Source organism: Ranitomeya imitator, chromosome 2 (genome assembly GCF_032444005.1).
Source record: "Ranitomeya imitator isolate aRanImi1 chromosome 2, aRanImi1.pri, whole genome shotgun sequence".
Lineage (NCBI taxonomy): Eukaryota > Metazoa > Chordata > Amphibia > Anura > Dendrobatidae > Ranitomeya > Ranitomeya imitator.
This window is the reverse complement of record NC_091283.1, coordinates 651,318,017-651,344,983: the sequence shown is the minus strand read 5'-3', so window position 1 is coordinate 651,344,983 and position 26,967 is coordinate 651,318,017. Positions and strand designations below refer to the sequence as shown.

Genomic DNA, 26,967 nt, shown 5'->3' with positions numbered 1-26,967 from the left:
AATGACCCACATGATGCTCAATACTGTATAATGGCCACACAGTGCTCCATACTGTATAATGGCCCCACATGATGCTGCATACAGTATAATGGCCCCACATGATGCTCCATACTTTATAATGACACACATGATGCTCCATACAGTATAATGGCCACACATGATGCTCCATACAGTATAATGGCACCACATGATGTTGCGTACAGTATAATGGCCACACATAGTTACCCCACCCCATCATTGCCCTCACACCCCCATCATTGCCTTCTCTTCAACCCCAATCATTGCCTTCTCCATAACCACACACTCACCCACCTCTCACCGCGCTCCCTCGCAGCAGACGGCAGCTTCCTCTCCCGTGGCTCTGAATGATGTCATCCAGCCATACCGCTTACTGCTCACGTCGCTGCAGCTCTGGTGCGCTACTGATAAAGACCTCTCCGTGTCTCCTGTGCCAGTCAGTGTCAGAGCGAGGAGCAATATTTGCTCCGATCCGACACAGCTAGCGATCGCGCAAGCAATTTAAAGCAGAGGTACATTTGGTATGAGGCCATGAGGGAAAAGGAGGATCCCAAGCGGGACAAAGTCTCTAAATTGGGATTGTCCCACTGGATCTGAGATGGTTGGGAGTTAAGCACACGTGACTCCGCTCCGTACACACACACACACAGATCCGCTCCGTACACCTCGTACACATGCGGCTCCGCGCCGTACACCTCATACACATGCAGCTCTGCTCCATACACCTCGTACACACGGCTCCGCCCTGTACACCTCGTACACACACAGCTCCGCTCCGTACACGTCGTACACACATGGCTCCGCTCCATACACCTCATACACACGTGGCTCCTCTCCATACACCTTGTACATACACAGCTCTGCTACATCCACAAACCCTTCCTGACCTCACACATAAACTTACCCTCATCCAGCACCATAACAACCAGCACAGCAGAGTCCTGCATACACGGAGCCCCTGATGATGTGACCCCTGACTCCTCCCCTCCTGTAACCTCATCACAGGTCCTGTGCGCACAGAGCAGCCATCCAAAATTTCCCGATGTTTCCTAGCAACCAGTTGGTGAATGAATCACGGTCAGTGCAGTGCCGGAAAAGTAAGATCATGGCCGTGACCGCGGGGCAGACTCAAAACCAGGACTGTCCCTCTGGATCCGGAACGGTTGGGAGTTCTTTAGTGATGTATCGTTTGTGAACAAGCCGATACAAACAGCCGGCCCCCTGCTGTGAATGAAAGGCGTCGGCTCTGCACTGTGATTGAGCCCAGCTTTTTTTTTTTCTTGGCTGGTGCCTGGAGCTTATCAGATTCAGTTTAGTGAAGTGTGACTGTGAGTGATCTGGGAGGAGCAGTCAGGTGAGTGGTAGATGTGGAGTAAATGCATGTGAGTACTGGAGAAATGGTGCAGACAAGCACAGGACAGGGTGGATGGGAAAAGAAAAAAAATGGCTTCCTATTGTTAACCCTTAAGTGCCCCCAGGCTGCAAGCATTAGGCTATGTGCACATTCGGAATTACCGTGGAAATTTCCGTGGCAATTCTGCAACTCCCTGCCGTGGGTAAAACGCATGCGGAATTCACATGTGTATTCCCACTAAACACTAGCGTTTTCCAAGTGATCTGTAGCATCGCTTGGAAAACTGATTGACAGGTTGGTCACACTGGTCAAACAACTTTTTACTATTGAATTGATGCTGCCTATGCAGCATCAATAGTAAAAGATCTAATGTTAAAAATAATAAAAATCCTCACGATGCTCCCGACAACTCCCGTTCCCAGCGAGGGCCTTGGGACAATGACCCCAGATGACGTAGCATCACAGGTCATTGTGCAAGGGTTGTTTGTTTGGTATTGCACGGTGTTTTGGATTTTGATGTTAACCACGGTTTGGTTTCTAAAAGGTATAATAAAATCTGATTTAATAGGGTAGATTTATGATTTATATACTTATTGTATGCCCTTAAGTGATAACTATTTTGGAATTTACTGCTGTCACACACACCAAAAGACGCTTTTTATTGCAAAAATGCATCCCCTTATTTAGACATCTATAATTTTTCCATATTTTTGCCAACAAAGTCCTGTGAGGTCTTGTTTTTTTGCAGGACGAGCTGACATTTTTATTGGGACCATTTTCCGGCACATAACATTTTTTATCGCCTTCTATTCTGACTTTTCGGAGACAGACTAAACAAAAAAATAGTAATTCAGGATTTTTTTTAAATACCTTTCCACGTGTGGTAAAATTGGTAACGCAGCTGTATCCTAGATACCTCATTTATGTCTTTTTTTATGTTTTGCCCTTTTACACAATGAAAACCATTTTATAGAAAAAATAATTATTTTTGCATCACTTTATTCTGAGAGCTATAACTTTTTTTTATTTTTCCACTGATGGAGCTACCCCATACGGGGGCTTGGTTTTTTGTGGGACAAAATGATGTTTTCAGTGGCACCATTTTTATTTATATCCGTCTTTTTTTCGCGTTTTATTGCACTTTTTATTTGGCGGTATGACAAAGCGTTGTTTTCTGCCTTTTTTTTTCGTTTACGGTGTTTACTAAAGGGGTTAAATAGGGGGAGCTTTAACCCCTTTCTGACATCAGACGTACTATCCCATCGAGGTGGGGTGGGCCCCTATGACCACGGACAGGATAGTACGTCCAGCGCGATCGGCGGTGCTCACGGGGGAAGCGCGGCCGATCGCGGCCGGGTGTCAGCTGCCTATCGCAGCTGACATCTGGCACTATGTGCCAGGAGTGGTCACGGACCGTCCCCGGCACATTAACCCCTGGCACACCACGATCAAAGATGATTGCGATGTGCCGGCGGTGCAGGGAAGCATCGCGCAGGGAGGGGGCTCCCTGCGGGCTTCCCTGAGCCCCCCGCAGCAACGCGATGTGATCGCGTTGCTGCGAGTGTCTACCCTCCCTCCCTGCCTGCTCCAGACCCGGATCCAAGATGGCCGCGGATCCGGGTCCTGCAGGGAGGGAGGTGGCTTCACAGAGACTGCTCAGAGCAGGCACTGTGAAGCAGCCTGCACTGCTATCAGATCGGTGATCTGACAGAGTGCTGTGCAAACTGTCAGATCATCGATCTGTGATGTCCCCCCCTGGGACAAAGTAAAAAAGTTAAAAAAAAATTTTTCCAAATGTGTAAAAAAAAATTAAAAAAAATATTCCTAAATAATGAAAAAAAAAAAAATATTATTCCCATAAATACATTTCTTTATCTAAATAAATAAAAAAGACAATAAAAGTACATATATTTAGTATTGCCGCGTCCGTAACGGCCCGACCTATAAAACTGGCCTACTAGTTAACCCCTTCAGTAAACACCGTAAGAAAAAAAAAAAAAAACGAGGCAAAAAACAACACTTTATTATCATACCGCCGAACAAAAAGTGGAATAACACGCGATCAAAAGGACAGATATAAATAACCATGGCATCGCTGAAAGCGTCATCTTGTCCCGCAAAAAACGAGCCGCCAAACAGCATCATCAGCAAAAAAATAAAAAAGTTATAGTTCTCAGAATAAAGCGATGCCAAAATAATTATTTTTTCTATAAAATAGTTTTTATCGTATAAAAGCGCCAAAACATAAAAAAATGATATAAATGAGGTGTCGCTGTAATCGTACTGACCCGAAGAATAAAACTGCTTTATCAATTTTACCAAACGCGGAACGGTATAAACGCCTCCCCCAAAAGAAATTCATGAATAGCTGGTTTTTGGTCATTCTGCCTCACAAAAATCGGAATAAAAAGCGATAAAAAAAGTCACGTGCCCGAAAATGTTACCAATAAAAACGTCAACTCGTCCCGCAAAAACAAGACCTCACATGACTCTGTGGACCAAAATATGGAAAAATTATAGCTCTCAAAATGTGGTAACGCAAAGAATATTTTTTGCAATAAAAAGCGTCTTTCAGTGTGTGACGGCTGCCAATCATAAAAATCCGCTAAAAAACCCGCTATAAAAGTAAATCAAACCCCCCTTCATCACCCCCTTAGTTAGGGAAAAATTTAAAAAAATGTATTTATTTCCATTTTCCCGTTAGGGTTAGGGTTAGGGCTAGGGCTAGGGTTAGGGCTAGGGTTAGGGTTAGGGCTACAGTTTGGGTTGGGGCTAAAGTTACAGTTAGGGTTTAGATTACATTTACAGTTGGGAATAGGGTTGGGATTAGAGTTAGGGGTGTGTCAGGGTTAGAGGTGTGGTTAGGGTTACCGTTGGAATTAGGGTTAGGGGAGTGTTTGGATTAGGGTTTCAGTTATAATTGGGGGGTTTCCACTGTTTAGGCACATCAGGGGCTCTCCAAAAGCGACATGGCGTCCGATCTCAATTCCAGCCAATTCTGCGTTGAAAAAGTAAAACAGTGCTTCTTCCCTTCCGAGCTCTCCCGTGTGCCCAAACAGGGGTTTACCCCAACATATGGGGTATCAGCGTACTCAGGACAAATAGGACAACAACTGTTGGGGTCCAATTTCTCCTGTTACCCTTGGGAAAATACAAAACTGGGGGCTAAAAAATAATTTTTGTGGGAAAAAAAAGATTTTGTATTTTTACGGCTCTGCGTTATAAACTGTAGTGAAACACTTGAGGGTTCAAAGTTCTCACAACACATCTAGATAAGTTCCCTGGAGGGTCTAGTTTCCAATATGGGGTCACTTGTGGGGGGTTTCTACTGTTTAGCTACATTAGGGGTTCTGCAAACGCAATGTGACGCCTGCAGACCATTCCATCTAAGTCTGCATTCCAAATGGAGCTCCTTCCCTTCCGAGCCCTCCCATGTGCCCAAACAGTGGTTCCCCCCCACATATGGGGTATCAGCGCACTCAGGACAAATTGGACAACAAATTTTGGCATCCAATTTCTCCTGTTACCCTCGGGAAAATACAAAACTGGGGGCTAAAAAATAATTTTTGTGGGAAAAAATTTTTGTTTTATTTTTACGGCTCTCCATTATAAACTTCTGTGAAGCCCTTGGTGGGTCAAAGCGCTCACCACACATCTAGATAAGTTCCTTAGGGGGTCTACTTTCCAAAATGGTGTCACTTGTGGGTCGTTTCTACTGTTTAGGTACATTAGGGGCTCTGCAAACGCAATGTGACACCTGCAGACCATTCCATCTAAGTCTGCATTCAAATGGCACTCCTTCCCTTCCGAGCCCTCCCATGCGCCCAAACAGTGGTTTCCCCCCACATATGGCGTATCAGCGCACTCAGGACAAATTGGACAACAAATTTTGGGGTCCAATTTCTCCTGTTACCCTCGGGAAAATACAAATCTGGGGGCTAAAAAATAATTTTTGTGGGAAAAAATTTTTGTTTTATTTTTACGGCTCTCCATTATAAACTTCTGTGAAGCCCTTGGTGGGTCAAAGCGCTCACCACACATCTAGATAAGTTCCTTAGGTGGTCTACTTTCCAAAATGGTGTCACTTGTGAGGGGTTTCTACTATTTAGGTACATTAGGGGCTCTGCAAACGCAACATGGCGTCTCATCTCAATTCCAGTCAATTTTGCATTGAAAAGTCAAACGGCGCTCCTTCCTTTCCGAGCTCTCCCATCCGCCCAAACAGTGGTTTACCCCCACATATGGGGTATCAGCGTACTCAGGACAAATTGTACAACAACTTTTGGGGTCCAATTTCTTCTCTTACCCTTGGGAAAATAAAAAATTGGAGGTGAAAAGATAATTTTTGTGAAAAAATATGATTTTTTATTTTTATGGTTCTACATTATAAACTTCTGTGAAGCACTTGGTGGGTCAAAGTGCTCACCACACATCTAGATAAGTTCCTTAAGGGGTCTACTTTCCAAAATGGTGTCACTTGTGGGGGGTTTCAATGTTTAGGCACATCAGGGGCTCTCCAAACGAAACATGGCGTCCCATCTCAATTCCAGTCAATTTTGCATTGAAAAGTCAAATGGCGCTCCTTCGCTTCCGAGCTCTGCCATGCGCCCAAACAGTGGTTTACCCCCACATGTGGGGTATCGGCGTACTCAGGACAAATTGTACAACAACGTTTGGCGTCCATTTTCTCCTGTTACCCTTGGTAAAATAAATTTAAAATTGGAGCTGAATTAAATTTTTTGTGAAAAAAAATTAAATGTTCATTTTTATTTAAACATTCAAAAAATTCCTGTGAAGCACCTGAAGGGTTAATAAACTTCTTGAATGTGGTTTTGAGAACCTTGAGGGGTGCAGTTTTTAGAATGGTGTCACACTTGGGTATTTTCTATCATATAGACCCCTCAAAATGACTTCAAATGAGATGTGGTCCCTAAAAAAAAATGGTGTTGTAAAAATGAGAAATTGCTGGTCAACTTTTAACCCTTATAACTCCCTAACAAAAAATATTTTGGTTCCAAAATTGTGCTGATGTAAAGTAGACATGTGGGAAATGTTACTTATTAAGAATTTTGTGTGACATATCTCTGTGATTTAATTGCATAAAAATTCAAAGTTGGAAAATTGCGAAATTTTCAACATTTTCGTCAAATTTCTGTTTTTTTTATCACAAATAAACGCAGGTAACATCAAAGAAATGTTACCATTATCATGAAGTACAATATGTCACGAGGAAACAATGTCAGAATCACTGGGATCCGTTGAAGCGTTCCAGAGTTATAACCTCATAAAGGGACAGTGGTCAGAATTGTAAAAACGTGCAAACCACCCTTGGGGGTAAAGGGGTTAAAAGTCGGCTAGTTTCGAACACGGCAATAACAAATACGTGTATTTTTTACATAAATGTATTTATTCAAATACTAGGAATAATATTTTTATTTTTTCTTTATTTAGGGATTTATATATAAACACTTTGCAACAAATTTTTTTTTTTTTACATTGTTCCAATATATGCACCGCCGCTACCAAGATCAGATAGATGAAGCACCAGAAAGACCCTGGGGAGAATGAGCACTGCCCAGCTGGTGTCTGGGGTAGGTGGGGGGGGCGGGCAGTAGCGACACCCCTCTATAACCCCGCCCATGACTCATTAACCCCTTCCATGACTCATCATTTGAAAGTGGAATAGCCAAGTTCTCTATGGCAAATGACAAGTCACATGACCACGGCAGCTCCAAAGGTCCTAAATACGCAGGGAAAAGGCTGCCTGATCACATGACTGTGACATCATCAAAGGTCCTGAAGTCACTGGGATGTTTCTGCAGATGAGCTACGGTACGAGCTGCCGGGGTTTATTGTGTGTTATGTTATGCTGCTTGTATACAGTGTCTCTGTGCATAGTGTGTGTGACTGCAGTGTGAGCATGGGGAGTGATGGCCGTTATCGTGTACATGATAGAGGCAGCACATTATATAGCTGCTAGATGGAGGCCCGATTCTAACGCATATGCATGTCAACGTAGTATATTGCCCAGCCACGTAGTATATTGCCCAGTCACGTAGTATATTGCCCAGCCACGTAGTATATTGCCCAGCCACGTAGTATATTGCACAGCAACGTAGTATATTGCACAGCCACGTAGTATATTGCCCAGCCACGTAGTATATTGCCCAGCCACGTAGTATATTGCCCAGCCACGTAGTATATTGCCCAGTCACGTAGTATATTGCTCAGCCACGTAGTATATTGCCCAGTCACGTAGTATATTGCCCAGCCACGTAGTATATTGCCCAGCCACGTAGTATATTGCCCAGTCACGTAGTATATTGCACAGCCACGTAGTATATTGCTCAGCCACGTAGTATATTGCACAGCCACGTAGTATATTGCCCAGTCACGTAGTATATTGCCCAGCCACGTAGTATATTGCACAGCCACGTAGTATATTGCACAGCCACGTAGTATATTGCCCAGTCACGTAGTATATTGCACAGCCACGTAGTATATTGCTCAGCCACGTAGTATATTGCCCAGCCACGTAGTATATTGCCCAGTCACGTAGTATATTGCACAGCCACGTAGTATATTGCACAGCCACGTAGTATATTGCCCAGCCACGTAGTTTATTGCCCAGCCACGTAGTATATTGCCCAGCCACGTAGTATATTGCCCAGCCACGTAGTATATTGCCCAGCCACGTAGTATATTGCCCAGCCACGTAGTATATTGCCCAGCCACGTAGTATATTGCACAGCCACGTAGTATATTGCTCAGCCACGTAGTATATTGCACAGCCACGTAGTATATTGCCCAGCTACGTAGTATATTGCCCAGCTACGTAGTATATTGCCCAGCTACGTAGTATATTGCCCAGTCACGTAGTATATTGCCCAGCCACGTAGTATATTGCCCAGCCACGTAGTATATTGCCCAGCCACGTAGTATATTGTCCAGCCACGTAGTATATTGTCCAGCCACGTAGTATATTGCCCAGCCACGTAGTATATTGCCCAGCCACGTAGTATATTGCCCAGCCACGTAGTATAATGCCCAGCTACGTAGTATATTGCCCAGCGACGTAGTATATTGCCCAACCACGTAGTATATTGCCCAGTGACGTAGTATATTGCCCAGTGACGTGGTATATTGCCTAGTTACGTAGTATATTGCCCAGTGCCGTAGTATATTGCTCAGTGACGTAGTATATTGCACAGCGAAGTAGTATACAGCACAGAGCCACATAGTATATTGCCCAGCTATGTAGTATATTGCCCAGCCAGGTTTGTCACAGGTTAAAAAATAAACATATACTCACCTTTTCGAGGGCCCCTTGTAGTCCACGGCAGCTTCCGATCCCAGGGTTGGTATGAGCGCAGGATGTTGTGAATTCTGTGGCAGAGCTCCCTCCTGTGGTCACAAGTGGTACTTCGGCTGATTCTCTCTGGGAGCTTCCGTTTGTGGAGGAAAGTGGTACTGCGGCTTCTGAGTTTCCTCCCTCAGGTGATCTGGTGAGGTCGTTAGGTGCTTCTCTACTTCACCTAATGCTTTGATCCTGGCTTCCTGTCAATGTTCCAGTGTTGGACTTGTTTTTCCTTGGATCATTCCTGTGGCCTGCTGCTCTGCATAGCTAAGTTCTTCTTGCTATTTGTTTGCTATTTTTTCTGTCCAGCTTGTCTAATTGTTTTGCTGGAAGCTCTGGGACGCAAAGGGTGTACCTCCGTGCCGTTAGTTCGGTACGGAGGGTCTTTTTGACCCCTTTGCGTGGTTTTCTTTAGGGTTTTGTGTAGACCGCAAAGTTATCTTTCCTATCCTCGCTCTGTTAAGAAAGTCGGGCCTCACTTTGCTGAATCTATTTCATCCCTACGTTTGTCATTTCATCTTTACTCACAGTCATTATATGTGGGGGGCTGCCTTTTCCTTTGGGGTATTTCTCTGAGGCAAGGTAGGCTTATTTTCTATCTTCAGGCTAGTTAGTTTCTCAGGCTGTGCCGACTTGCATAGGCAGAGTTAGGCGCAATCCACGGCTGCCTCTAGTGTTGTTTGGAGAGGATTAGGGATTGCGGTCTGCAGAGTTCCCACGTCTCAGAGCTCGTTCTATGATTTTGGGTTATTGTCAGATCACTGTATGTGCTCTGACCTCCATGTCCATTGTGATATTGAATTGCCTTTCATAACAGTACAGGAAGCCCAAAGTGCTAATGATTCTTCCGTTCCAGGTCGAGGTTGATGCTTCTGAGATTGGAGCAGGGGCTGTTTTGTCGCAGAGAGGTTCTGATTGCTCAGTGATGAAACCATGCGCTTTCTTTTCCAGGAAGTTTTCGCCTGCTGAGCGAAATTATGATGTGGGCAACCGAGAGTTGCTGGCCATGAAGTGGGCATTCGAGGAGTGGCGTCATTGGCTTGAAGGAGCTAAGCATCGCATGGTGGTATTGACTGATCATAAGAACTTGACTTATCTCGAGTCTGCTAAGAGTTTGAATCCTAGACAGGCTCGTTGGTCCTGTTTTTTGCCCGTTTTGACTTTGTGATTTCGTACCTTCCGGGCTCTAAAAATGTGAAGGCGGATGCTCTGTCTAGGAGTTTTGTGCCCGACTCTCCGGGTTTGTCTGAGCCGGCGGGTATCCTCAAGGAAGGAGTAATTGTGTCTGCCATCTCCCCTGATTTGCGGCGGGTGCTGCAAAAATTTCAGGCTAATAAACCTGATCGTTGTTCAGCGGAGAAACTGTTTGTCCCTGATAGGTGGACGAATAAAGTTATCTCTGAAGTTCATTGTTCGGTGTTGGCTGGTCATCCTGGAATCTTTGGTACCAGAGAGTTAGTGGCTAGATCCTTTTGGTGGCCATCTCTGTCGCGGGATGTACGTACTTTTGTGCAGTCCTGTGGGATTTGTGCTCGGGCTAAGCCCTGCTGTTCTCGTGCCAGTGGGTTGCTTTTGCCCTTGCCGGTCCCGAAGAGGCCTTGGACACATATCTCTATGGATTTTATTTCAGATCTTCCCATTTCTCAAAAGATGTCAGTCATTTGGGTGGTCTGTGCTCGCTTTTCTAAGATGGTCCATCTGGTACCCTTGTCTAAATTGCCTTCCTCCTCTGATTTGGTGCCATTGTTCTTCCAGCATGTGGTTCGTTTACATGGCATTCCAGAGAATTTCGTTTCTGACAGAGGTTCCCAGTTTGTTTCGAGGTTTTGGCGAGCCTTTTGTGGTAGGATGGGCATTGACTTGTCTTTTTCCTCGGCTTTCCATCCTCAGACTAATGGCCAGACCGAACGAACCAATCAGACCTTGGAAACTTATCTGAGATGCTTTGTTTCTGCCGATCAGGATGACTGGGTGTCCTTTTTGCCTTTGGCTGAGTTCGCCCTTAATAATCGGGCCAGCTCGGCTACCTTGGTTTCGCCATTTTTCTGCAATTCTGGATTCCATCCTCGTTTCTCTTCAGGACAGGTTGAGTCTTCGGACTGTCCTGGTGTGGACACTGTGGTGGACAGGTTGCAGCAGATTTGGACTCATGTAGTGGACAATTTGACCTTGTCCCAGGAGAAGGCTCAACGTTTCGCTAATCGCAGACGCCGTGTGGGTCCCCAACTTCGTGTTGGGGATCTGGTTTGGTTATCTTCTCGTCATATTCCTATGAAGGTTTCCTCTCCTAAGTTTAAACCTCGTTTCATTGGTCCGTATAGGATTTCTGAGGTTCTTAATCCTGTGTCTTTTCGTCTGACCCTCCCAGATTCTTTTTCCATACATAACGTATTCCATAGGTCATTGTTGCGGAGATACGTGGCACCTATGGTTCCATCTGTTGACCCTCCTGCCCCGGTTTTGGTGGAGGGGGAATTGGAGTATATTGTGGAGAAGATTTTGGATTCTCGTGTTTCAAGACGGAAACTCCAGTATCTGGTTAAATGGAAGGGTTATGCTCAGGAAGATAATTCCTGGGTTTTTGCCTCTGATGTCCATGCTCCCGATCTTGTTCGTGCCTTTCATGTGTCTCCTCCTGGTCGGCCTGGGGGCTCTGGTGAGGGTTCGGTGACCCCTCCTCAAGGGGGGGGTACTGTTGTGAATTCTGTGGCAGAGCTCCCTCCTGTGGTCACAAGTGGTACTTCGGCTGATTCTCTCTGGGAGCTTCCGTTTGTGGAGGAAAGTGGTACTGCGGCTTCTGAGTTTCCTCCCTCAGGTGATCTGGTGAGGTCGTTAGGTGCTTCTCTACTTAACTCCACCTAATGCTTTGATCCTGGCTTCCTGTCAATGTTCCAGTGTTGGACTTGTTTTTCCCTGGATCATTCCTGTGGCCTGCTGCTCTGCATAGCTAAGTTCTTCTTGCTATTTGTTTGCTATTTTTTCTGTCCAGCTTGTCTAATTGTTTTGCTGGAAGCTCTGGGACGCAAAGGGTATACGTCCGTGCCGTTAGTTCGGTACGGAGGGTCTTTTTGCCCCCTTTGCGTGGTTTTCTTTAGGGTTTTGTGTAGACCGCAAAGTTATCTTTCCTATCCTCGCTCTGTTAAGAAAGTCGGGCCTCACTTTGCTGAATCTATTTCATCCCTACGTTTGTCTTTTCATCTTTACTCACAGTCATTATATGTGGGGGGCTGCCTTTTCCTTTGGGGTATTTCTCTGAGGCAAGGTAGGCTTATTTTCTATCTTCAGGCTAGTTAGTTTCTCAGGCTGTGCCGAGTTGCATAGGCAGAGTTAGGCGCAATCCACGGCTGCCTCTAGTGTTGTTTGGAGAGGATTAGGGATTGCGGTCTGCAGAGTTCCCACGTCTCAGAGCTCGTTCTATGATTTTGGGTTATTGTCAGATCACTGTATGTGCTCTGACCTCCATGTCCATTGTGATACTGAATTGCCTTTCATAACAGCAGGACCTGTGATGACGCCGCGGTCACATGACCATGACGTCATGGCAGGTCCTTATCGCGCAGGGCCTGTGATGACGTTGCAGTCACATGACCGTGACGTCATGGCAGGTCCTTCTCCCATACCATCTTTGCCACCGGAACATGCAATGGAAGACGGCGGCCGGCGCGAGCGACTACGGAAGGTGAGTATTGCAGGTTTTTTTTTAATTATTATTTTTAACATTACATTTTTTACTATTAATGCCGCATAGGCAACATCAATAGTAAAAAGTTGGGGACACACAGGGTTAATAGCGTCGGTAACGGAGTGCGTTACCCGCGGCATAATGCGGTCCGTTACCGCCGGCATTAACCCTGTGTTAGTGGTGACCGGAGGGGAGTATGCGGGCGACAGGCACTGACTGCGGGGAGTAAGGAGCGGCCATTTTCTTCCGGACTGTGCCAGTCGCTGAATAGTCGCGGCAGCCATGACAGGCAGCTGGCGAGACCAATCAGCGAATGAATAACCGTGACAGAAGGACAGACAGACGGAAGTGACCCTTAGAAAATTATATATATACTAGATTGTGGCCCGATTCTAACGCATCGGGTATTCTAGAATATGCATGTCCCCGTAGTATATGGACAATGATGATTCCAGAATTCGCGGCAGACTGTGCCCGTCGCTAATTGGTCGAGGCAACCTTTATGACATCATCGTCGCCATGGCAACCATTATGACATCATCGTCGCTGTGCTCGTTGCTGATTGGTCGAGGCCTGGCGGCCTCGACCAATCAGGGACGCGGGATTTCCTGGACAGACAGACAGAAAGACAGAAAAACCCTTAGACAATTATATATATATAGCTATAGATATGGTGTGTATTATACCATGTAACTCTATACTGTGTATATATGTACAGTGCTGTGTGTAATGTCAGTATATTATATAGCTATAGATACGGTGTGTATTATACCATGTAACTCTATACTGTGTATATATGTACAGTGCTGTGTGTAATGTCAGTATATTATATAGCTATAGATATGGTGTGTATTATACCATGTAACTCTATACTGTGTATATATGTACAGTGCTGTGTGTAATGTCAGTATATTATATAGCTATAGATGTGTGTATGTATTATACCATGTAACTCTATACTGTGTATATATGTACAGTGCTGTGTGTAATGTCAGTATATTATATAGCTATAGATATGGTGTGTATTATACCATGTAACTCTATACTGTGTATATATGTACAGTGCTGTGTGTAATGTCAGTATATTATATAGCTATAGATACGGTGTGTATTATACCATGTAACTATACTGTGTATATATGTACAGTGCTGTGTGTAATGTCAGTATATTATATAGCTATAGATGCGTGTATGTATTATACCATGTAACTCTATACTGTGTATATATGTACAGTGCTGTGTGTAATGTCAGTATATTATATAGCTATAGATACGGTGTGTATTATACTATGTAACCATACTGTGTATATATGTACAGCGCTGTGTGTAATGTCAGTATATTATATAGCTATAGATACGGTGTGTATTATACCATGTAACTCTATACTGTGTATATATGTACAGTGCTGTGTGTAATGTCAGTATATTATATAGCTATAGATACGGTGTGTATTATACCATGTAACTCTATACTGTGTATATATGTACAGCGCTGTGTGTAATGTCAGTATATTATATAGCTATAGATACGGTGTGTATTATACCATGTAACTCTATACTGTGTATATATGTACAGCGCTGTGTGTAATGTCAGTATATTATATAGCTATAGATACGGTGTGTATTATACCATGTAACTCTATACTGTGTATATATGTACAGTGCTGTGTGTAATGTCAGTATATTATATAGCTATAGATACGGTGTGTATTATACCATGTAACTCTATACTGTGTATATATGTACAGTGCTGTGTGTAATGTCAGTATATTATATAGCTATAGATACGGTGTGTATTATACCATGTAACTCTATACTGTGTATATATGTACAGTGCTGTGTGTAATGTCAGTATATTATATAGCTATAGATATGGTGTGTATTATACCATGTAACTATACTGTGTATATATGTACAGCGCTGTGTGTAATGTCAGTATATTATATAGCTATAGATGCGTGTATGTATTATACCATGTAACTCTATACTGTGTATATATGTACAGTGCTGTGTGTAATGTCAGTATATTGTATAGCTATAGATACGGTGTGTATTATACCATGTAACTCTATACTGTGTATATATGTACAGCGCTGTGTGTAATGTCAGTATATTGTATAGCTATAGATACGGTGTGTATTATACCATGTAACTCTATACTGTGTATATATGTACATTGCTGTGTGTAATGTCAGTATATTATATAGCTATAGATATAGTGTGTATTATACCATGTAACTATACTGTGTATATATGTACAGTGCTGTGTGTAATGTCAGTATATTATATAGCTATAGTATGGTGTGTATTATACCATGTAACTCTATACTGTGTATATATGTACAGTGCTGTGTGTAATGTCAGTATATTATATAGCTATAGATATGGTGTGTATTATACCATGTAACTATACTGTGTATATATGTACAGTGCTGTGTGTAATATCAGTACATTATATAGCTATAGATATGGTGTGTATTATACCATGTAACTCTATACTGTGTATATATGTACAGCGCTGTATGTAATGTCAGTATATTATATAGCTATAGATGTGTGTATGTATTATACCATGTAACTATACTGTGTATATATGTACAGCGCTGTGTGTAATGTCAGTATATTATATAGCTATAGATGTGTGTATTATACCATGTAACTCTATACTGTGTATATATGTATAGCGCTGTGTGTAATGTCAGTATATTATATAGCTATAGATATAGTGTGTATTATACCATGTAACTCTGACTGTGGAGACCTGCGTTTCGTAACCAGTGCCTTCCCCCCTCCCATCAGTCCCGTAATGAAACACACACAGTCCTAGGTGGGTTGAACAGGTCGGTCACAGTTTATTAATTAAATAAGCAGAGAAAGTGCAATTACATATCGTAACGAGCGGCTCGCGCCGAGCTCCTGTCTGTGATCGACAGGGGAATTGGCTCAACGAGCGGTTACGACCTTTGCCCTCCTCCGCTTCTTCCGCTATGACTTAATCAAGGTTACCAGGGTTAGTTATATCACATACGTAAAAACCATTTTTTTTTTTTTTTTAATTAAAACATAATTTACACATTTACATTATCCCGCAGGTTAGTTTCATTAGCCCTTAAAAAGGGAGGAAGGGTGGGACAAAAGCTTCCAGGTGTCCGCCGAGAGGAAAAGATGAAGTTCTCGGCCGGACACCTGGATTTAACCCCTGTAGGAGTGGCCGTAGGACCCCTCCGCTCTATTGACCACTGGCCGGCTGGGGGTCTTCTAATTAGTGCATCACAAAGGGGGGAGTGATGCTAGGGGGGAACTGGCACAGACATCCTTTTAGTTCTGCTTTCTCTGTGTTCCCCAGTCAGAGACACGCACCTTAATCAGTACCGCGTCTGCCAGACTGTGGAGACCTGCGTTTCGTAACCAGTGCCTTCCCCCCTCCCATCAGTCCCGTAATGAAACACACACAGTCCTAGGTGGGTTGAACAGGTCGGTCACAGTTTATTAATTAAATAAGCAGAGAAAGGGCAATTACATATCGTAACGAGCGGCTCGCTCCGAGCTCCTGTCCGTGATCGACAGGGGAATTGGCCCAACGAGCGGTTACGACCCTTGCCCTCCTCCGCTTCTTCCGCCACGGAGGATCCCGTGTATTACCTACGCGGGACTCCGACCCCACCCATCAATGTTAGGGCCTGTTCAACCCCATCCTGTAAACCAGACAGAAAAATATCGAGGACAATGTCCGTTAGGTGAACTCCGTCCAGTCTTAATTGTGGCGTGTTATCCCCTTGTAGCTGGTGGTGGCGAATCACGATACCGCCTCTTCCTCTCACATATTTTCCAATCCTCCGAGCATTGGATTTACCCCTTGTCCGCTCTATGGCTTTTTTATCTCTTGCTCCTCGCCAAACGGCCCGTGGTGTTATATCCGACCACACCAGTATTATGTTCCTGAATAGACAGCTGAAACGTTCCATATCCGTTGTCACCCATTTGTACAATTCGGCCACCTTTTGTTTGCCAAGGTCATTGCCACCCGCGTGTAACACCACTATCAACGGTTGTTCCGCCATCCTTGCTATGCCAACCATCTCTTTGAACACCTGTTTCCACTGGAGGCCTCTAATACCCCTCCAGTTAACCTTTATGCCAGGGAGGTAAAGATTTGTTCCTCCTGGCCGCAGCTTGGCCCTCTTTTCGGGCCAGTAAACGTAGGAATCTCCTACAACCCAAACTTCAATCCCTGTAAGAGACAACACATGTTAATTAAGCAAGTCAGGTCTTATGTATCTGGCGAAGCATGCGGACTTCCAACGACCCATTCTCTGCACTTCGGCCTCTGACACTCCTGCCCTAGCTGCTTCTGTGGCCGCCCCTATCCTGAACGAATGTGTTCCATACTCCTTTGGATTTGCCCCGTTTTTTTCCAAGCATAGCTTGAACATCGCATGAAATTGGTACTTGGTCAGAGGGGACCCGTCTGTATGAGTGAAGAAAAATCTACCAGCGTGTCTTATAACGGCATATCTTTTAACCATTTTTAGCGGGCAAGCTGGGCCATCTGTAGAGTTAACCAGGACCCATGTGCCCCTACTGGTGGGATCGCATTTGGATTTTCTAACCCTGATGCGCAGGGCGTTGCTGCATATAACTACAGTTAGGTCCATATATATTTGGACAGACAACATTTTTCTAATTTTGGTTATAGACCTTACCACAATGAATTTTAAACAAAACAATTCAGATGCAGTTGAAGTTCAGACTTTCAGCTTTCATTTGAGGGTATCCACATTAAAATTGGATGAAGGGTTTAGGAGTATCAGCTCCTTAACACGTGCCACCCTGTTTTTAAAGGGACCAAAAGTAATTGGACAGATTAAATAATTTTAAATAAAATGTTCATTTTTAGTACTTGGTTGAAAACCCTTTGTTGTCAATGACTTCCTGAAGTCTTGAAATCATGGATATCACCAGACGCTGTGTTTCCTCCTTTTTGATGCTCTGCCAGGCCTTCACTGCAGTGGTTTTCTGTTGCTGTTTGATTGTGGGCCTTTCTGTCTGAAGTTTAGTATTTAACAAGTGAAATGCAAGCTCAGTTGGGTTGAGATCAGGTGACTGACTTGGCCATTCAAGAATATTCCACTTATTTGCTTTAATAAACTCCTGGGTTGCATTGGCTTTATGTTTTGGGTTATTGTCCATCTGTAGAATGAAATGACGACCAATCACTTTTGCTGCATTTGGCTGGATCTGAGCACACAGTATGTCTCTGAATACTTTAGAATTCATTCGGCTGCTTCTTTCCTGTGTCACATCATCAATAAACACTAGTGACCCAGTGCCACTGGCAGCCATGCATGCCCAAGCCATCACACTGCCTCCGCCGTGTTTTACAGATGATGTGGTATGCTTTGGATCATGAGCTGTACCACGCCTTCGCCATACTTTTCTCTTTCCATCATTCTGGTAGAGGTTGATCTTGGTTTCTTCTGTCCAAAGAATGTTCTTCCAGAACTGTGCTGGCTTTTTTAGATGTTTTTAGCAAAGTCCAGTCTAGCCTTTTTATTCTTGATGCTTATGAGTGGCTTGCACCATGCAGTGAACCCTTTGTATTTTCATTCATGCAGTCTTATGGTAGATTTGGATATTGATACACCTACCTCCTGGAGAGTGTTGTTCACTTGGTTGGCTATTGTGAAGGGGTTTCTCTTCACCATGGGGATTATTCTGCGATCATCCACCACTGTTGTCTCCGTGGGCGCCCAGGTCTTTTTGCATTGATGAGTTCACCAGTGTTTTCTTTCTTTCTCAGGATGTACCAAACTGTAGATTTTGCCACTCCTATTATTATAGCAATTTCTCAGATGGGTTTTTCCTGTTTTCGCAGCTTAAGGATGGCTTGTTTCACCTTCATGGAGAGCTCCTATGACCGCATGTTTACTTCACAGCAAAACCTTCCAAATGCAAGCACCACACCTCAAATCAACTCCAGGCCTTTTATCTGCTTAATTGAGAATGACATAATGAAGGAATTGCCCACACCTGTCCATGAAATAGCCTTGGAGTCAATTGTCCAATTACTTTTGGTCCCTTTAAAAACAGGGTTGCACATGTTACGGAGCTGAAACTCCTAAACCCTTCATCCAATTTTTATGTGGATACCCTCAAATGAAAGCTGAAAGTCTGAACTTCAACTGCATCTGAATTGCTTTGTTTAAAATTCATTGTGGTAATATCTATAACCAAAATTGGAAAAATGTTGTCTCTGTCCAAATATATATGGACCTAACTGTATGTCCTCATTAATTAGGCCTCCTTCTGTCGCTTTTTTGATCGCGGTAGCAATTCACTAATACGCAGTGCTCCGAAAAAGACCGTCGCAAAAGCTGCTGATATGAGGGCCGCCTCATATTGCGATGAGCAGACCGACGGGGATATCGAGATCATGTCCTGCAATAGTCTCAGTGAAATGGGGCGGCGACATTCTTGGCTTGGCTGAAGCCTTTTCCAACCTTTTATGGCTTGTCTTATGCAGAAGGACTTAGTTACGTCTACCCAACCCATTAATTGAAAGAAAAATGCTAGCCCCGATAATTTCCGTTGTGCCGAAGTGCTCGACGCCCCGCCTTCCCTCATCCGTAATAGAAAATCAGTTGTCACCGCGCTTCGTGCTCCGTCGCATTCATCGACTGGCCTACCCCGAATTAGTGAGCACCACTCCTCCCAAGCCTTACCATACACTTGCCAGGTAGCTGGCGAAACGGAGGCCCGGATTAAGAGCATCAATGATTGGCCACTGTGTCCCACAGGGACAGTGGACACAGAATACCCCAGGGTTGCGCGTTGGGCTGCTGGATTCTGAAAGCCTGCCAATTGGAAAATAACAGTGGGTTAATGGTATTATCGTCGACTTCCGCCACCGCTGTGGCTCTACACCAAATATTGTTATCAAGGCATATCAACGCTAGCCGGCGCAAGAGAGCGAGTATGGGCAGGGATGAAGAAGACATGTGATTTAAACTCTTCGCTGTTTTCACATTTTTTGTTTGGAAACGAATGTTCATGTTCCTCAACTGATCAGCCCATAACTCCAAACGCTGCTACTACCGCAAACAATTCCCATAGGGCTGGATCTTGCCCCCATTTTGTTGTCATCCATTTCTCTGGCCAACCAAATTTGCACTATTGGTTTTTATAAATTGCTGCAAAACCCTCTTTTTTGTTCCACCCTATTGTCAGCCCTAAATCCTCGCTTGCGATCTCACTAGCCATGACGCACGTGTGACCGTTGTACGATTGTAGGAACGTCTGCCATACTAGCAGATCTGCTTTTAACGAACGAGTGAGCCTAATTCTATGGCCGGGCTGAGAAGCGACTTTTGTCGCCAGAGATAGTCTGCGCGAGAATGCTCTACCAACCGGCATTACACGGCAGGCGAACGTCAGTAGGCCCAATAACGCCTGCATGTAGGGTTATCTTGTTAACTTCGCGGAAGCCTTTCAACATTTGCAGGGTTTTTTGTATTTTATCCTTTGGTAAGCGGAACACCATCGAGTTGGTATCTATTTCAATGCCCAAGAAGGGCAATACATTACATGGTCCCTCCGTTTTCTCTGGTGAGAATGGCACACCGAATTTGAGTGAGATAGATTTGAATTTTTCTAGTAGCTCAGAGCAGAGTTTAGAATTTCTGGGGCCGACGAACAGGAAATCGTCGAGGTAGTGGATTAGGGATTTACTGCCAGTCTCGTACCGAACTACCCAATCTAGGAAGGTGCTGAATAGCTCGAAATAGTGACACGAGATGGAACATCCCATCGGGAGGCACATATCGAAGTAATAGTGTTGGTCCACTTTGCAGCCCAGAAGGTGGAAACATTCGGGGTGTACGGGTAGTAAACGGAATGCCGATTCAATGTCGGATTTGGCTAGCAGGGCACCGGGTCCGGCTGTCCGTACTAATTCTACCGCCTTATCGAACGACGCGTATGAGGCAGAAGCTTCTTCTGGGGAAATTGCGTCGTTAACCGAATCGCCTTTTGGGTGAGATAAGTGATGAATTAAGCGGTATTTACCGGGTTCCTTTTTTGGTATAATGCCTAGCGGTGATATTTTCATGTTTTTGAAGGGGAGCGACTGAAAGGGGCCCGCTATTCTACCCAACTCTACCTCCTTATCAATTTTTTGTCTAAGTACTCCGGGGAATTCACGAGCCGATTTTAGGTTATCAGATAGGGTTGGCGTTCTTGTTAGCGTAAAGGGAATAAAGAACCCGTCGGAGAATCCCGCCTGCAGCTGCTGAGCCGCTTTCTTATTGGGGTAGAGCTTTAGCCAGGGGGCCATCGCGGTTACGCTCACTGGGGTTCTGCCGTGTAGGCGTTTTGTTTGACTGATGAGTGCACCTTGACGCTGGGTGTCCCCCCCCCCCCCGCAAGCGGAGCAATCGTGTCTAAATTTGCATAACGCGTGGAAACAACAGTTTCCCTCGTTGAATAACCAGCGGGTTTTCTCACGACCACTGAGTTCTGACCTGCAGCTGCGGAATAATTAGTGGTCGTGGCCGAAAAGGGGGGCTGCTTTTGGGACAACATCAGACGCAACCACACGTCTAAATAAACATAAACCATATAAGGTACCATCAGTGAAACGGTGCTATCAGGACAAATTGCCGTACTCATGTCCGTGCACCAGCAGGACTCTCCTTATCCAAATATATACTACATAAGAAAAATGGAGAAAGGTCCAAAGATAACAAAATAACAACTTTATTAAATATTAACAACAATAGTGTACAAAATACAGAATTTACACGACTAGGATCGGGAAAAGGAGGGCAAGGGTCCCGACCAATAAGATGTAATAAACGGCCAACATGGGAAAAAGAAAGCAGGCTAAGTGCCATCAATAGATAGAGGAACCCAGGGTAGTAAATCAATATAAAGTCCAATGACTAATTAAATCCTTTGTATAATGTAGTGCGCACTACCTACAACCTACAGCCCGGTTCATACACTACCCAATCTGCTTACCCATGCTAATGCCAGGTCGGGACCGATGCTCCCCGCCGCCACCGACGCGCGTTTCGCCTTCTTTGTCAAGGTGCATAACGCGTGGAAACAACAGTTTCCCTCGTTGAATAACCAGCGGGTTTTCTCACGACCACTGAGTTCTGACCTGCAGCTGCGGAATAATTAGTGGTCGTGGCCGAAAAGGGGGGCTGCTTTTGGGACAACATCAGACGCAACCACACGTCTGTCGCTTTCACCCCCCCAGCCTAGATCGGGCTGTAGGGCCAGACGCCTGCGGAACTCCTCGTCGTACCGTCGCCAGGCTGAACCGCCGTGCGACTTATACGAACTATATATCATGTCCTGATATATAAACATTTCGGAGCAGCGTTCCGGATGTTTCTGGCCTATAATACAGCCCAATACTGGGAAAGCCTGGAGCCAATTATTCATGGTTAAAGCGATTCTTGATCTACCCCTATCGTTAGATTTATCCACCGTTTGTTGGTCCGCTGATAACAGCGACCATATATCAATATAATCGTTGCTCCAGATTTTCTGTCTAGTTTCCTGATCTATATGGGCGCCTAGCGGGCTGATCCCGCAGAAGAAGGCGTCTTTGTGTAGATTAGCGGACTGTGGTGTTGTATTGTTCACCACTTTTCCGCCAGAGTGTGATAGTTGTAGGATTAACTCCTTAACCGCTGAGGTTAGCTCCATTTCTTGTAACATTTCCTTGCCACCCTTGGCACACTCACCACTGTGTGTCTCTGGACGAGTGTACTCCGATCCTGGAGGAACCCCCGCAGATGTTGGCGGGGTGATTTCACAGGACGGGGAAACTCTGGCTCCCGCTACAGCGAGGGACTGGCCGATGAGCTGAGTATCGGGAGTTGGAGCCCGATTACAACCACATAGTGGTCAGTATATTATATAGCTATAGATATAGTGTGTATTATACCATGTAACTCTATACTGAGTATATATGTACAGTGCTGTGTGTAATGTCAGTATATTATATAGCTGTATATAGGGTGTGTATTATACCATGTAACTCTATACTGTGTATATATGTACAGCGCTGTGTATTGTTAGTACATTATATAGCTATAGATATGGTGTGTATTATACCATGTAGGTCTATACTGTGTTTATATGTACAGTGCTGTGTGTAATGTCAGTACACACAGCACTGTAATTTGATTCCTGGTAGTAAGTTTCCTAAGGGCCGATTGTTCAATTTATCTGTGCCAGAACACGCCGCTATGCGGAGTTATATAAAGGAATCCATGGAGAAAGGCCATATTCGCCCGTCGTCATCACCGTTAGGAGCAGGGTTCTTTTTTGTGGCCAAGAAGGATGGTTCTTTGAGACCTTGTATTGATTACCGCCTTCTCAATAAAATTACAGTCAAATTTCAGTATCCTTTGCCGTTGCTGTCTGATTTGTTTGCTCGTATTAAAGGGGCTAGTTGGTTCACCAAGATAGATCTTCGAGGGGCGTATAATCTTGTGCGTATTAAACAAGGCGATGAATGGAAAACAGCATTTAATACGCCCGAGGGCCATTTTGAGTACCTGGTTATGCCATTCGGGCTTTCCAATGCTCCATCAGTATTTCAGTCCTTTATGCATGACATCTTCCGAGAGTACCTGGATAAATTCCTGATTGTGTATTTGGATGATATTTTGGTCTTTTCGGATGATTGGGAGTCTCATGTAAAGCAGGTCAGAATGGTGTTCCAGGTCCTTCGTGCGAATTCCTTGTTTGTGAAGGGGTCAAAGTGTCTCTTTGGAGTTCAAAAGGTTTCATTTTTGGGGTTCATTTTTTCCCCTTCTACTATCGAGATGGACCCTGTTAAAGTCCAGGCCATTTACGATTGGACTCAGCCGACATCTGTGAAGAGCCTGCAAAAGTTCCTGGGCTTTGCTAATTTTTATCGGCGCTTCATCGCTAATTTTTCTAGTGTTGCTAAACCGTTGACTGATTTGACCAAGAAGGGTGCTGATGTGGTCAATTGGTCTTCTGCAGCTGTAGAGACTTTTCAGGAGTTGAAGCGTCGTTTTTCTTCTGCCCCTGTGTTGTGCCAGCCAGATGTTTCGCTCCCGTTTCAGGTTGAGGTTGATGCTTCTGAGATTGGAGCTGGGGCTGTTTTGTCGCAAAGAAGTTCTGATGGCTCGGTGATGAAGCCATGTGCTTTCTTTTCTAGAAAGTTTTTGCCTGCTGAGCGCAATTATGATGTTGGTAATCGAGAGTTGTTGGCTATGAAGTGGGCATTCGAGGAGTGGCGTCATTGGCTTGAAGGAGCCAAGCATCGCGTGGTGGTCTTGACAGATCACAAGAATTTGACTTATCTTGAGTCTGCCAAACGGTTGAATCCGAGACAGGCTCGATGGTCGTTATTTTTCTCCCGTTTTGATTTTGTGGTTTCGTACCTTCCGGGCTCTAAGAATGTGAAGGCTGATCCCTGTCAAGGAGTTTTGTGCCTGACTCTCCGGGTGTTCCTGAGCCAGCGGGTATTCTCAAAGAGGGGGTAATTTTGTCTGCCATCTCCCCTGATTTGCGGCGCGTGCTGCAAAAATTTCAGGCTGATAGACCTGACCGTTGCCCAGCGGAGAAACTGTTTGTCCCTGATAGATCGACTAGTAGAGTTATCTCTGAGATTCATTGTTCAGTGTTGGCTGGGCATCCTGGAATCTTTGGTACCAGAGATTTGGTGGCTAGATCCTTTTGGTGGCCGTCTTTGTCACGGGATGTGCGTTCTTTTGTGCAGTCCTGTGGGACTTGTGCTCGGGCTAAGCCCTGCTGTTCTCGTGCCAGTGGGTTGCTTTTGCCCTTGCCGGTCCCGAAGAGGCCCTGGACGCATATTTCTATGGATTTTATTTCGGATCTCCCCGTCTCTCAAAAGATGTCGGTCATTTGGGTGGTTTGTGATTGCTTTTCTAATATGGTCCATTTGGTACCTTTGTCTAAATTGCCTTCCTCCTCTGATTTGGTGCCATTATTTTTCCAGCATGTGGTTCGTTTACATGGTATCCCGGAGAACATCGTTTCGGACAGAGGTTCCCAGTTTGTTTCGAGGTTTTGGCGATCTTTTTGTGCTAGGATGGGCATTGATTTGTCTTTTTCCTCGGCTTTCCATCCTCAGACAAATGGCCAAACCGAACGACCTAATCATACTTTGGAAACATATCTGATATGCTTTGTTTCTGCTGATCAGGATGATTGGGTGTCCTTTTTGCCGTTGGCTGAGTTCGCCCTTAATAATCGGGCCAGCTCGGCTACTTTGGTTTCGCCGTTTTTCTGCAATTCTGGTTTCCATCCGCGTTTCTCTTCAGGGCAGGTTGAGTCTTCGGACTGTCCTGGTGTAGATACTGTGGTGGATAGGTTGCAGCAGATTTGGACTCATGTGGTGGACAATTTGACATTGTCCCAGGAGAAGGCTCAACGTTTCGCTAACCGCCGGCGCTGTGTAGGTCCCCGACTTCGTGTTGGGGATTTGGTTTGGTTGTCGTCTCGTCATGTTCCTATGAAGGTTTGCTCTCCTAAGTTTAAGCCTCGTTTCATTGGTCCGTATAAGATTTCTGAGGTTATCAATCCTGTGTCATTTCGTTTGGCCCTTCCTGCTTCTTTTGCCATCCATAATGTGTTCCATAGGTCGTTATTGCGGAGATACTTGGCGCCTGTGGTTCCATCCGTTGATCCTCCTGCCCCGGTGTTGGTTGAGGGGGAGTTGGAGTATGTGGTGGAGAAGATTTTGTATTCTCGTATTTCGAGACGGAAACTCCAGTACCTGGTCAAGTGGAAGGGTTATGGTCAGGAAGATAATTCCTGGGTTTTTGCCTCTGATGTTCATGCTGCCGATCTGGTTCGTGCCTTTCATTTGGCTCATCCTGGTCGGCCTGGGGGCTCTGGTGAGGGTTCGGTGACCCCTCCTCAAGGGGGGCGTACTGTTGTGAATTCTGTTGTCGGGCTCCCTCCTGTTGTCATGAATGGTACTTCGGCTGGTTCTATCCATGGACTTCCTCTGGTGGCTGTGCGTGTTTCTGAGTTTCCTTCCACAGGTGACGAGGTTAATTCGTTAGCTGGCTGCTCTGTTTAACTCCACTTAGATCTTTGCTCCATGCCACCTGTCAATGTTCCAGTATTGGTCTTGTTCACTCCTGGATCGTTCTTGTGACCTGTCTTCCCAGCAGAAGCTAAGTGCCTGCTTGTATTTCTCTGGTTTGCTATTTTTCTGTCCAGCTTGCTATTTTGTTTGTTGTCTTGCTTGCTGGAAGCTCTGGGACGCAGAGGGAGCGCCTCCGCACCGTGAGTCAGTGCGGAGGGTCTTTTTGTGCCCTCTGCGTGGTCTTTTTGTAGGTTTTTGTGCTGACCGCAAAGCTACCTTTCCTATCCTCAGTCTGTTCAGTAAGTCGGGCCTCACTTTGCTAAATCTATTTCTTCTCTGTGTTTGTATTTTCATCTTTACTCACAGTCATTATATGTGGGGGGCTGCCTTTTCCTTTGGGGAATTTCTCTGAGGCAAGGTAGGCTTTATTTTTCTATATTCAGGGCTAGCTAGTTCCTTAGGCTGTGCCGAGTTGCATAGGGAGCGTTAGGAGCAATCCACGGCTATTTCTAGTGTGCGTGATAGGATTAGGGATTGCGGTCAGCAGAGTTCCCACGTCCCAGAGCTCGTCCTATATTATCAGTAACTATCAGGTCATTCCGTGTGCTCTTAACCACCACGTCCATTATTGTCCTGATCACCAGGTCATAACACAAAACATCAGGAAACCTCTGCCATGTTTGACTCTAGGGACCGTGTTCTTTTCTTTGAATGCCTCTTTTTTTATCCTGTAAACTCTATGTTGATGCCTTTGCCCAAAAAGCTCTACTTTTGTCTCATCTGACCAGAGAACATTCTTCCAATGTTTATGCCTTTTCAGGTAAGTTTTGGCAAACTCCAGCCTGGCTTTTTTATATCTCGGTGTAAGAAGTGGGGTCTTCCTGGGTCTCCTACCATACAGTCCCTTTTCATTCAGACGCCGACGGATAATACGGGTTGACACTGTTGTACCCTCGGACTGCAGGGCAGCTTGAACTTGTTTGGATGGTAGTCAGGGTTCTTTATCCGACATCCGCACAATCTTGCGTTGAAATCTCTTGTCAATTTTTCTTTTCCGTCCACATCTAGGGAGGTTAGCCACAGTGCCATGGGCTTTAAACTTCTTGATGACACTGCGCACGGTAGACACAGGAACATTCAGGTCTTTGGAGATGGACTTGTAGCCTTCAGATTGCTCATGCTTCCTCACAATTTTTGGTTTCTCAAGTCCTCAGACAGTTCTTTGGTCTTCTTTCTTTTCTCCATGCTCAATGTGGTAGACACAAGGACACAGGACAGAGGTTGAGTCAACTTTAATCCATGTCAACTGGCAGCAAGTGTGATTTAGTTATTGCCAACACCTGTTAGGTGTCACAGGTAAGTTACAGGTGCTGTTAATTACACAAATTAGAGAAGCATCACATGATTTTTCGAACAGTGCCAATACTTTTGTCCACCCCCTTTTTATG

The 26,967-nt window shown here is 44.8% G+C and overlaps 1 protein-coding gene across 2 annotated transcripts in view; it reads left to right on the top strand.

Moving 5' to 3' along the window:
• Positions 1–7,092: 7,092 nt before the first annotated feature.
• Positions 7,093–26,967, top strand: part of LOC138667074 (zinc finger protein ZFP2-like) — a 163,267-nt gene continuing 143,392 nt past the window's right edge. Inside the window, exon 1 of one of the 2 annotated variants that reach the window (XM_069755345.1) lies at positions 7,093–7,204. The gene's annotated coding sequence lies outside the window, so the exon portion shown is untranslated. The remainder of the gene's footprint in view (positions 7,205–26,967) is intronic. The other variant, XM_069755344.1, reaches the window with a different exon arrangement.